The sequence below is a fragment of the Coenobita brevimanus genome, chromosome 78, assembly GCF_032717465.1.
Source record: "Coenobita brevimanus isolate Jiangsu-jjx chromosome 78, ASM3271746v2, whole genome shotgun sequence".
Taxonomy (NCBI): domain Eukaryota; kingdom Metazoa; phylum Arthropoda; class Malacostraca; order Decapoda; family Coenobitidae; genus Coenobita; species Coenobita brevimanus.
The window spans coordinates 43,269,780-43,283,884 of NC_137031.1; positions in this window are offsets into that span (position 1 = coordinate 43,269,780).

A 14,105-nucleotide genomic window follows, 5' to 3' on the forward strand; every position below is an offset into this window, starting at 1 on the left:
GGGGTTAATCGTCTGGCTCTTGAGGTTGATGTGACGTGCTGTGGATGGTGTGAAAAAATCTGTCCTAAGCTGAACAAAATCGTATGGGCTCTGGATACAGGACTGGAGAGAGAGAGAGAGAGAGAGAGAGAGAGAGAGAAGGAATTTCGTAACTGACTAAGATTGACATAACGTGCTCTGAATGCTGTAAGGGACCTCGTGACGTCAACACCTTCAATTAATATACAGGTGTCTTATTTACGAATGCCCTCTCGCTGTAGCTCGTTCACCTTTAACTGTTTTAGAGATTTTCGTCTTTTTGCAGTTTATTTCATGTAGATTAGTGGGGTAATCGGGCATTACTACGGTTCTACACCTTTTTTCGTAGCACTTCTTCGTGGTTAGCCCCATCTCCAACGATTTGGGGATTTCGTAACACAATATACCTACCGATTTATTCAGCACATTACACCACAATAATCATCCGCGTGTATGATATCGATGGAAATTGTGTCGATATTAAAACGAGATAAATAGCAAACAAGAGAATTTTTAGGGGCAGCATGCGAAATAAGTCGGTAAAGAAGGGATGTCACAAAGCCTTCTTTGTCACCAACAATGTCGTCTTGAAATGGTTTATAGTTTCGTTTTATCTTCATTCCTGAGGCCCGTATTCTCGTCGGTTAAGGAAGCTCCCTAACACCTTTTCCTAAGCAACTTATTTTGAGTGTTACACGTTACTGTCCATGTCTGTATTACATAAATCCTTCCACTATCGCCACACACTGCATAGATAACGTGGAAAAGGACATTAACCAGCCATATCCAAAAATAAGTCGCTAAGGAAGAGGTGCTAGGGAGCCTCCTTTCCTGACGAGAATACCGGTCTTAAAACCAACGTGGAATAAATAATAGTGGAAAAATAGCAAAAAAAAAAAAAATAATACGATTTTTGGCAAGAGCAAACCGCTTGGGAGACGAGACGCGTATCCTGGAAATTAAGCTGTTCAGTCCGGTGACGGGTGATTGAGAGGGACGCCTTCACGTGGTGGCACCATTGAGCTGTGGGTGGCACTAATATGTCCGGCGGGGGAACGGTCCGAATATACAAACGTCCCTGAGTCTCCTCCTAATTCCCCCAAAAGGAAGATAGTAAAAAGGAAAAAAGAAAAAAAAAATGCTTCGTCCTGCAATCCACTGGGCTGACGTTCGGGTGAGCCTGGGGTTGCTGCTGCTGCTACTGTTACTACTACTATTTTTATACTACTACTCAGGTGACGTGTTCTACCTCCAGACGATTTTATTAAGCGTCAGGAGACCTCTTGCAGCGAAGGGGCTAGTGAAGGCCATGTCTAACCTCACCAGTTCGAAAAGTCTCTCCAGTGATGAATAAAATCGTCTGGAGATGACAAGTAAGGATCGTGCTGTACGTCACTGATCGAGGAGGTACTAGTAGTAGTAGTAGTAGTAGTAATAGTAGCAGCAGCAGCAGCAGTAGTAGTAGTCGTCATAGTATAACTGTAGCCCCAGGTTCATCGGAAGCGTGAACCCAGTGGACATCAGGCTGAAGTTGCCTTCCTCCTGCATTCCACCATACTCCTCTCGGGGGGAAGGGGCGGGGGGGCAGGGAGTGAGTTGAGGACTTTGTATAACTAGGCAGCGCCACCTCCTAGTTCCCTCGGTGCCACCATAATGATGTTAGCTATGCGTGTCTTCTCCTGCCACGACAACACCATCACTCACCCCACCACCTGTCGCCAACACTAGGATAAATCTGACTCCAAAATTAGCACATTTCTGGGGAGCATGACGGAGATTTACGCTGTGTCGCCAAGTTTACGGTGATATAACGTCAGTAGCAAATTTTACAGAGACTTCACCCTCAGATTTTTTTCATTTATTGTCCAGGACGGAGAGTTGTTTGGTCGCAGGTTCGATCCTAGACCAAAAACCTGGCGAGAAGTGGACCTGGAGTGGATGGGGGAAGAACTGAAGCAGGGGAAAGATTATTTCAACACGCAGGACTAGGAAAAGGAGAGATTGTTGGAACAGAGGAAGGGTGCACGTGTGAGCTCAGATTAATGTATAAATAAGGAGTGTAGGAAAGGAAGGAGAGTGTATGCTGAGAGAATTGTATAAATAAGGACTGTAGGAAAGAAGGGAGAGGGTAAGCTGAAAAGATGTACACATGAGAGAATAGAAGGACGTCAAATAAAGAAGGATTATAAAATTTCATAGCATGGGATAAATGTGAATCGAGATATACGTCCACAATTGTACCATCTTATTATAAGGGTTTACTGGGGTAGCATATGAGTTAAATCCCCTTAGTAAGAGCTCCTTCATAGATAAATAAAACCATCTATTATTAGGCAGAATATTATACAAAAAACACGCCAACATCGTGAATGGGTCACTGGGATGTAGATAATAACATTCTATTTTCATTCGTCCTTCCTAACAAGCTAAAACTATCCGTAGGCAGCCAGAAAACAATTTAAGGTCATCATGCTTTAGGAGTTAAGGAGGAAATTTTTACCATGCATAGTTTTCCTTTTTTCAGAAAATCAGATTTTTTTTTTTTTGAGCCCCTTCACCTCGAGGGGTCCATCCCAAGTTGAGTAAAATTATTATGGTGGGAGCACGAATACAATTACAAATGCGTTATTGTACTGAAAGGGTTGATGTTTCTGTCGAGGGGATGTAGCTGGGGAGTGACTATGGTACTCTCAATGGAAGTAGCAGGGCAGTGACTATGGTACTGTCAAGGGAAGTATCTGTGAGTGACTATGGTACTGTCAAGGGAAGTAGCAGAGGAGAGATTATGGTACTGTCAAGGGAATTAGCAGGGAGTGACTATGGTACTGTCAAGGGAAGTAGCAGGGCAGTGACTGTGGTACTGTCAAGGGAAGTAGCAGGGCAGTGACTGTGGTACTGTCAAAGGAAGTAGCAGGGCAGTGACTGTGGTACTGTCAAAGGAAGTAGCAGGGCAGTGACCATGGGGAAGGAGTCTGTCCTTGGCCCTACCGCTTAAAAAACACTCCTATTCTTTGCGTCCATGAGGAGGAGGTGGGGAGGGGGAGGAAGAGAAGGAGGGGAGGAAGTGGAGGGGGGAGTGTACACACACACACACACACACACACACACACACACACACACACACACACATTTTGGCAATATAAAAGTGGTACCGTCACTTTCAGTCCGACCTACAGGATCTTACTGCATGTGGTAAGGAAGATATCTTGGTTCCTACTCCTCAGCGATTTATTTTGCACGCTACACTTTTTTTTTACCTTCTGGGACGTTTACCGGGACATACTGTTTTGTACTAGAAATATAGAATCAACACAATAAGAGAACATCAGAGAGTAATATGCATAACAAATTGCTAAGAAAAATGTGCCACGAAATCTAAGACCTTATAGGCAAACTACCGTGTAACGATAGTAGAAATATATAAAGACAAAAAATAATAATAATGGAGAAAAAATGCATAATTAATCGCAAATAAGAAAGCGCCACATATCCTCCGAAAAACCTTAACACAACCACATTCTGGCAACTCCGTCCTGCCAAAAATTTCCTACTCTAGGGTTACAAGCGTCACAAAGTTGGCCAATCGCAGTTTCCCCTCCCTGGCGTTTTGAAAGACTGACGTTCATCCTTCCATGGTCGGGACAACTCTATTATTATTATTATTTTTATTATTATTATTTTTAGTGGTAGTAATGGTAATCGCAGTAGTAGTAGTTGTAGAATATTAATGTTAACGGAATTTTTAAAACCGAGAGTGGGGCATAGGAGCGTGAGTGTTAATAGAGGTGGTTTTTCGATGAAGCGAGATACAGTGTTAGGATAGAAAAATGCCCCTCTGCCACGAGAACACTATTTATTTATGTTTTTAGTTTAATCGTGCTTATGTTTCGAAAGGCTGACGTTAGTGAAGGTGGTGTTCCGAGGGATGTTACAAAGAGATTAGTTTCTCCTTCAAAGCATGGGCACACACTTTCTCTCTCTCTCTCTCTCTCTCTCTCTCGCTCGCTCGCTCGCTCGCTCGCGCGCGGAGGTGGTAACCAGAGAAAGCTACATGGTGTACCAAAATAGAAATTAGTTATGCTTTATGTCCGATGACTTTTTTTTTTAAATATATTTTCGCTCTTTCAAACGATTTTATTAAAGTTAAGGAGGACTGAAATTTAGTGAATGGGATTTGTTTTTTTTGTTTTTTGTTTTTTCATTAACCTAATCCCAATTTCGGAGTCCACCCAGATCAAGTAATCCTGTCTGTTGGTGGTCTGACTTAAATAGAAAAAAAAAAATCCTTATCCTTAAGAGGCGATTAAATCCCTCACAACTAGGGTAAAGGAGATTTCTTGGTTCTTGTTCCTCAGCGATTTATTTTGCACAAAGTTTTTATCCTCCTGTAAGTTTATATATATATATATATATATATATATATATATATATATATATATATATATATATATATATATATATATATATATCTTAGCCTAGATACTAGGCAGTTTTTTTTTTTTCCTTCCACTGTCCTGTCAAAATAAAAAGTGAGTATCTTGGAAATTGCAAAGGTGAGAAGCCATACCTCTTGCACTACCTCTTCATACTGACAATTTTTTTCCCTCAATATACCTTCGAAATCACAAGTGCGTGGTACAGTGGGTGACCTTATTTGACTTCGAGTATTCCGTAACACCTCTTCCTAAGCGATTTATTTTACATACTACACTATAATATGTTAATGTTTTTCATTGCCATTTTTTATATATTGTCACAGACTATTTGTAAGAGACGATTTTTTTTTTTTAGTGGGTTAGGCCCTATGCAAAATAAATCGTTTCGAAAAAGTTGTTACGGTACCTCCATCGACGTAGCCTATATAGTTGACCGGACCTAAGCATTGTGTGTGTGTGTGTGTGTGTGTGTGTGTGTGTGTGTGTGTGTGTGTGTGTGTGTACTGCTAAACCGCGTGTACGGGCTAATCTATATATGTCCAGAGTTTAATAAGTTAACCCCTTTCATTCGGCGACTTTATTAGTTAAGTTCTGTTTTCATCTTATTTTTTACTCGATTTTGGAGACCGCCTTAGTATGGAAGTGTTCATGAATGTTCTAGCTAACTTTCCTTGGAATAATAATAATAATAATAATAATAATATAGATAAATGAATGAATATGAACAAGATTACACATAGCATTATAGTTATACTAGTACATTGTGATAAGGATTACACATAACGATAAGAATACACAGCAGCAAAGATACATATTCAGTGACGAGGATACACCCAACAACAGGGAGACTCACAGCGGAGAGGATATAGTGGTTTATTTAAGGATACACATAATGGTAAGGATATATGTAACATCAAGGATACAAGCAACAAGACGGATATAACCAGCGATAAGAATACACCCTTGCCATTGTCCATACACCATACTGTATGAGTTTAGGAATATAAAGAAATGCAGTGGATACGTAGCGCCCACCCAGATAGCAAGAGCTGGGCATAACAGTTCAGTCCTCATGCATGCAAGGAACAGATGCAGGTGTCTGGGGCTCATACCAAGTGGCCCCACCATACCCGAGCATTGCGAGTTTGTTTAGACGTCAGTAGAATATAATAATAACAAAGATAGAGAAAAATAGTAACAAGGATAAAGAATAACGAGTGAGATGGTAATATGCCTACTTAGAAACAAGAGATAAGAATGATGTAGGAACAAGAGATATGTTCGTAGACCATGTGACCTGCATCGCTCTATGAAGCCATCAAAAGGAGGGTTAAAGAAATGGGCGTGGTGAGCAAAGGAATGAGTGGGATGGGCTGGAATGTTGTTGGGAGGTGAGGCTGAGGCAGGTAAGTATCCCTTATGAATTTTGATGCTGTAAGATAAGTGGTTTGAAGGTATATTTCGAAAGATCCTCCAAGAATGAAAGAGTCGGGGAGAGAGTAAAGAAATGGGTGCGGGAGACAATGAAGTGGGTGGCGGGAGCTGGAACTAAGATGGGAATGGGTGGGAAGGTACTATATATGAGTGAATATCGTAACATAATGGGTGCTGTTACATTAACTGTTTAAGTGTAATGGAGGTTTATCTCAATGTTCTCTCCACCAGCAACAAGAACAACATAAGCTTGTCTATTCTCAAATACAGTAGGCTACCTGGCATCTTGGAGCACAGGTTACAATGACAGGGGTACAAGGGAAGGAGATGAAGACAGCGATAAGGCAGACAAGGTGAGCTGAGCCTTACCTGTAGTGAGAGTGAGAGGAGCTGATGCCGGGCATGACCCAACTCCCTACACAGAGAGTCCAGGGTGGCTCTACACGCCGGGGTACAGGGCTGGGTGACTCCGCCTGAACCCCCTGCTCTCTCCCTCTGACACTGGGAGCACCGCTCCCGCGCACCACCACTGGGGTTCAAAATGGGACTGGGGTTTACACTGGTGTTGGGGTTCAAACTGGCACTGTGGTTCAAGCTGGTGGGGGGGTTCAAACTGGTACCGGGGTTCAAATTGACAGTAGGATTCAGCGTTGACCTAGGCTGTAAGTTAACTCCAAGGTTATGGTTCAGACTGATGTCAGGGTTTACTGACGCTGTAGGATTTATACTGCCAGAGTGCATAAATTCTCCAGCACTGGAACTGACGACGGGGTTCACTATACCTTTAGGGTTCACTCCTATTTCTCTCTGGCTTTTAGTAATTCCGGGGTTAATATTGACACCTGTAGTCCCTGTCGCTGCTCCTTGGTTCAAACTAAGCCCAGGGTTCACTGATCCTTCAAGGTACAAAATATTTCCGGTATTCGTTGGTCCCCCGGAGAGTAATCCAGTTCTGGAATCATAAACACCGCCGAGGGGATCTTTGGTGGATGGTAACAGGATTGCGCCAGAAGTACCGCTGGCACCAGACGCTACACATGCATCGTAGTTCACATTGGCGCCGGATCCGAGGCACGGAGGGGACATCGAAACGACTGGATCCGAAATAGCGCCGTCAGGATAGGGGTGAGGTCTGGCCAAAAGGGTGTGAGATAATGGCGGTCGTAATAAGGAACTTGGTGGGGGAGTAGGAGGGGGCCTTCCGTAATTTTTTACCTTCTTTCTCGCCCCGCCTCCCTCTTCACTGCCCTGCTGCCTCTCAGACATAACACTGCCTTCATTTTTTACATTTGCTGTAGGACCTGAATCGCCGAAAGAGATTAATGAGGCGAGAGGGATGCTAAAAGTGGTTAACGGTGTGGACAGTGTTGAGCTGGAGCGAGAGGAAAGCGTAGAAGTAAGCTTGAATTCGCCAGTCTCACCAGGGCTCATGATGTCACAGGATGTCTCTTTGGCTGAAGTAGAGGGAGGATTGTCTGAAGTTGGGGAGGGGGCTGGAGACGACGGTACTATTGTGTCTGAACTCCAGCATCCCAACCAAAGACGACTGGGCTTCCTGGTAGCCATGGTGACGAGGTGGTGGTTTGGGTGAAAGGGGGAAGAGGAATCGATTGGAAGTGAGCGGGGAGGGAATAGGAATCGAGCCAACAAGGTGGGAATCCTACGCAGTTTTATTTCCTCATAGCCACAGTACTGAACCTACAGGCACATATTAACTACTGACACCTCGTAAATACATAAACAACGTAAGATATATCACTGTTTCCAGCTGAAGCCGAAGTTCCAAATACAGATGAACGAATGATTTAGGTCATATTTCCAGCTTTTATTCAGCATTACGGAATACTGGAGATGTGCAAATAAAAATTATCTCTCAGATTATAAGTTTGTGCAGTGAAGCAGATTCTCATGCGCTTTAACACCAAATGTCATTCATGTTTCCCTCCGTGGGCTTTGCTTCTCCGATCGTGCTGGCCTGGGTTTCTTCCTTTTTTATATGCGGGATCATTTTTTCCCCCCAGTATGGCAGGGTCAGAATTCGAACACTGCTTTTTATGTAAATTATCGTGGTGAACTGGTGGTTACGTAGGCGAACACATTTGGGGAATTCAGGGATACGAACGCGGGGTGGCTGCCCAGTGTAAACATCACAGGCGCTTCGTCACTCGGGGTCGTATTCTTTATATTTTCTAGCTTTAGGCATAAGTACCACTGAACTATGGTATTTAGACTCGCCCTTTAAGACTGCAAAGGGCTTACCAAAACCCTTGTTCGTAAGGTTAGCACTGTTACTGACACGGAATAGTGTAGACCACGCCTGCAAAAGGTAAATTCCCCCCCAACTTTCCACTGCTCACCAGTATATCGCTGTATATTGTTAAAATTATGCTTAGTTAATTGAAGCATCTCTAATGCCGGCAACTAGTAAAGCCATCATAATATTGATCTCTTCAAATGTTTAGTCATAATGGTAGATCATAGTTGATTTTGTGTGAAAGACGGCAGAATTCATTAAATTATATTCTTGCTCGGCAACTCCAGTCACAAGGTCTCGATTTTTTTTTTACGCTCCAACTTCAACATTTAAAATGAGCGGAAAAGTGCAATAGTGCGTTAAATCACAGGCGACAGCATCCCATCATACTTTCACTTTTACGAAGGAGACCAAATTATCACTTTATAGCCAGTGAAGTTGTCGTGCATGACAGTTTAGTTGATATCATCCCCCTAGGCGCCATTAGGCAACTAGGGATCTGGCACGGGAGAGAGTGTGATTCGGCAACAAACTGACCTGGAAATTATACGCTTTTCTGTTTTCAAATTAGTAAAACACCTCCCTCAGCTTTTCAGCGTGAGGGACATACCCATGCGCGTTTTCTCTTCAGTGTTTGAGTCACGATTATGTAGTAGAGGGGAACTAATACCTTAAAATGTAACTGAGATCGTGAAAGGGATTTTATGGGTGCCGCGCGTTCGTACACACGCACGCACACACACACAGGCACAGCCCGGGAACTCCCCCTTACCACGGTTAGCTCAGTTATGCTTACATCATATATTTCCTGTACTTCATTGTGTTTCATGCACTGTTTTGCTTTGTGATTTTTTTTTTACTGAATTTTTTATGAAAATGTCCATCTGTGTAGAACTTACAAAATACGCCCGAAATGACTTAATGTTGGCCTTATATATATATGAAGAAGCCTGAACACTTTAATTGGCTCATCCTGTGGTAACACCTCACAAGCACGCAGTTTCAGCTTCCTCATTTCATAATTTCAGCCGCATTGCACATTCCAGGAAATGGTAGTGGCGCTTGTTTATAGTTTTCTGACGTCGACTCGAGGACTTACTCTGAATCGGTCCCTAATACTTAGACTTAATCGGGCTGTAATATGTGGACTTAATCTGAATATGTCTGTAATGCCTGGACTTAATCTGAATCAGTCTAATGCCTAAACTTGATCTGAATCGGTCTCTGATTTGTGGACTTAACCTGAATCGGTCTCTAATGTGTGGACTTAATTTGAATCGGTCTCTAATTAGTGGACTTAATCTGAATCGGTCTCTAATGTGTGGACTTAATCTGAATCGGTCTCTAATGTGTGGACTTAATCTGAATCGGTCTCTAATGTGTGGACTTAGCCTGAATCGGTCTCTAATGTGTGAACTTAGCCTGAATCGGTCTCTAATATGTGGACTTAGAGCCTGAATCGATCTCTGATTTGTGGATTTAATGTGAATCGGTTCTAAAATGTGGACTTAATCTGAAATGGTCTCTGATTAGTGGACTTAATCTGAATCGGTTCAAAAATGTGGACTTAATCTGAAATGGTCTCTAATTAGTGGACTTAATCTGAATCGGTCTATAATGTGTGGACTTGACGTGAGTTGGTCTTTTATGCGAAGACAAAATGTGACTCGGTCTCAGCACACTGCTCGTTTCACGTTCATCACTGATACAAAACACAAATACACAACACCATAATGGCGAGCTGAACAGAACTGAGTATGGAGACATTGCTTTTGCGTTGTTTTTCATCCCTTCGTATAGCATCATCATCATCACCATGTTCCTGATGTTTTAAAAAGTGTTTGGATGAAATTAAAGCCTAAGCATGAATGTTTTCAAAAGCATTCGCAGTAAGTTAAAAGATATTTAAGTGATTATTATCTTTTGAGATTTAATATACAATACAGCGCGTGGTTGGGAGTATCGCAAATTAGGTTTAATCTGTCATGGCTTTGTCTTCTGAGCTTCCCCATTTGCTTTTAAGTTCATTCATACAGATGATTTAAGTTCATTCATTGTCTATAAGATTATTTAAGTTCATTCATTGTTTAAATATTACTTTATAGTACTGTATGTGTTTTCCTGTTTTTTCTTTTTTCTTTTTTTTTGTAATTCATGCCTCTAGCTTTTGTTCGTGGTTTATGTATTTATTTATTTATTTTTTGCAAAGTTTGGAAGCAGACGAGGCTAGGGAACTGACAAAGGATCGAGCTGGCTGGATGAATTTTGAATAGTGGGGTGTATGACAAGGATTTGGCACACTTTTTAAACTTAACAGTAGTCAGCTAGACTGTTACCGATAGGTATATATAAAACTACATGTGGACAGGTGTAGCCTACAGGTCAGGTGGAACCTGGATTCCGGGGGTTTGAGTGATGAATGAATGCAAGTATGACCTGTTTCATTGGGCATGCTTTTGATTAGTTCTTCCATTATCCCATACTTTCCTTTTCCTGACTTTATGTACCCTACTTCATCCCACCACCTGGAGGTGGGAAAAAGAGGCGAGATGATGATGATGACGATGATGATAATGATAACGATCTTATTGCCAAGTATCCCAACATTACCGTGTGCCACATACCACAGCATTATCCACGAGTAGTGTGCCAAACCCCAACACTGTCTGCGGTAAACCACATAGCCTGCTGTACTCAAGTTTTATCTGAAGGTTACCACACATCCCAACGTTATTGCAGTTTTGTTACTTGTTCCAGCCTTAGCTTCGCGTCCCACATATTCTGTTATCAGTAGCATTGTCACACACCCATCGTTGTTTTCATTGTTGCCTTACATCCCAACGTTGTCAACAGTGTTTCTGCATACGTTAACAATGCGCCACACTGTAAGTGAGCCTTAGGTCTGTGGAGCACTGCATTGCTTCTGGAGAATTGTGTGTTTGGGTATCGAAGTGGAAGTCTTTAGGAATGTGTTGGAATGGCTATGTTTATGCTCGGTGGTAGAAAAAAAAAATAAGATGAACATTAGAGAACAGTTCGAACAAGAATGAATCAGATTAGCTGTTTGGATCTCAGGGACTTTCTTACTTGAACACAGTCTTCTGGTCTTAATGAAATCTCTACAGTATATGCTGTCTTGTTCAGAGGGAAAGGTTTAGAGCTGGATTTTTCTTTGGAATTCCCCCTTGGCGTAAAAATGGATAAAACTTAATGAGATACCTGGCCCAGATATAATTTCAGTAATGTAAATACATGCAGAGAAGTTTGGTCCTGAATCAAAATTTGTCCTTTTTCTGTTTAGCGTTGAAGGCTTCATGGCACTTGAGCTTTTTTTTTTTTTTTTTTTATAGTAAACCTGAAAGTTCTATCTATTGCCAGACACCTTAATCCCTTAAGTGGTGGCTACAAACAGATCGCCTCCATGTCGCCCTGTCCCTCGTAAGTTCTCGTGTGTTAATTATAACACGTTAATATCGACGTAATTTATATCAGTAACATGGAGTAGAATATTGGGGCGTAATGTGCAGAATACATCTCTAAGAAATAGGTGTTACGAAATCTCCAAAGCCACTTGGCATACAACACGCGCCGCGCTGTCATGTACCTGTCGTCTTACGGCGTATGTGAAAAAAAAAGAAAAGAAAGGAAAAAAAAAGCCGAAACTAATCCCATCGTAAGCACTGGCTGAACAGCTGACAAGATACAGCGTATATGGGTGAAGGTTGGTGCCATGTGTACGGATAAGGGGTGAAATGACTGACCTTAACTCTGACTGAGCATCTAGCGAGATAATAAAGGGTATTCATGTTGCCACTGGAGACCTCTCAGCACCATTATCCCATCCCTCATATTATTATGTACGTTACACATATAACTCTCTTGTGTGTGGTTTACTTTTTACCGGCACTGTTTGGATCAGCAATATAAAAGAGAATACTAAGTATCATGTGAAAAATGAATCCCTGAGGAAGAAGTGTTGCGAAAGTTCTAAGCCAAGGAGAATACGCTCCAATAGTGTGTCTATGGGTGGAGGTGGGTGTGGAGTGCGTTGGGTGAAATGTTGCATAACCTGACGTAAGAGGGGCGGTAGAGCTAAATACAGGGAAGGAATTCGCAAAAGATTTTTTACGACGGCTTCATCGTAACATTGATTTGTTTTTGTTTAAAAGATAAGGAAATGAGACAGAGTATCCCCTTGTCTCCATTTCCCCCTTGCAAAACGATGATCATGAGTGGGGGAGGGGAACGAAGAAAGGCAGAATATAAGAGGGAAGTGGAGGAGCGATTGGGTAAATATAGATTGCAGCAGAAGGGGGACATGGAAGGTGTGTGCAAGATATTCGCAGAAGAAATCTGTGCAACATATGAGGTGGTGTGTAGGGTCATGAGACGACGAAAGGGAGTGCAGGGAACAGCATGGTGGACTGAAGAGTTGAGAGAGGCTGTAGCACAAAAGAAGAAAGCATATAGTGAGTGGATGAGAAACAGGGGCGTGGAAGAAGCTGAGAGACGGAAGAGAGAGTTATATGTAGAGAGGAACAGAGAGGTGAAAAGATTAGTAAGAGAGAGTAAGAAGAGAGTGGATGAGGAATGTGGACATAACTTGAGTGCAAAGTGGAGGCACTAAGAAAATGTTCTGGAAAGAGGTAAAGAGAGTTAGACAGGGTGCCAAAGAAGTTAGATGGGGAGTGAAAGGTAAAATGGTAGATTACTAGTGGAGAAGGGAGAAAAAGTGAGCAGATGAAGAGAACACTTTAAGGTATTGTTGAACATAGAGAATGAAAGTAATGCAAGTATAAGTGGCTGGGGAATGGCTGGGAGAAGGAGGGATGTGAGAAGAAGAAATCAGTAGGATGGAAGTTGTGGAAGCAATGAAGAAAGTTAAAGTGGGGAAAGCCCCGGGAATCGACGGAAAATGATGGATTGTGGTGAAATGCTGAAGCATGGGGGAGAGATAGTAGTAGAATGGATGTGGAAGATGTGCAGATTGGCCTGGGAGCAAGGTAGAGTCCCGGAGGATTGGAAGTCAGGTATAATTATTCCCCAGTACAAAGGAAAAGGGGAAAAAGAAGTGTGTGGTAATCATAGGGGCATTTGTCTTGTTAGTGTAATAGGAAAAGTATATGGCAGGATACTTATTGACCGAGTTAGGGAAATAACAGAGGAATTAGTTGGAGAAGAACAGGGAGGTTTTAGGAAGGGAAGAGGTTGTCTAGATCAGATATTCATTCTTAGATCTTTAGTGGAATAGTTTCTAGAGAAGGGAAAGAAGTTGTTTGTGGCCTTCATGGATTTGGAGAAAGCATATGACAGGATGGATAGACAAGGATTGTGGGAAGTATTAAGAATATATGGAGAAGATGGGAAGTTGTTGAAGGCTGTGAAGAGTATGTATGACAGTGCTAAGGCTGCAGTGCATGTGGATAGTGAACTGAGATAATTTTTCTATTTGAAGGTTGGACTGAAACAAGGATGTGTTATGTCTCCATGGTTGTTCAATCTGTATACAGATGGGGTTATAAGAAAGATACAAGGTAGGGCAGTGGATGTTGGAGCGGCCCTAGTGAAAGAGGGCAGTGTTTGGAAACTACCTGTAGGCTACTGTTGTTTGCAGATGATACTGTGTTGTTAAACGAAGACAAAGGGGAGCTGGATGGCTTGGTGGATGAGTTTGGGAGTGTGTAAGAAATGGAATCTAAAAGTGAATGTAGGGAGGAATAAAGGTATGGTCTTCGAGAGAAGTGAAGTCAATGAATGTACGGTGAGGTTGGATGAGGAGAAAATGGAAAATGTGAGTGCTTTTAATAAAAGTACTTGGGTAGTGTGATGAGTAAGGATGGATGTTTTGAGGGTGAAGTGCTTGAAAGGGTACAACAGGGAAGAAAGGCTGCTGGTTCCTTGAAAGCAATGATAACAGGGAAGTGAGCATGGAAGTGAAAAAGCAGCTACATGACAGTTTTGTG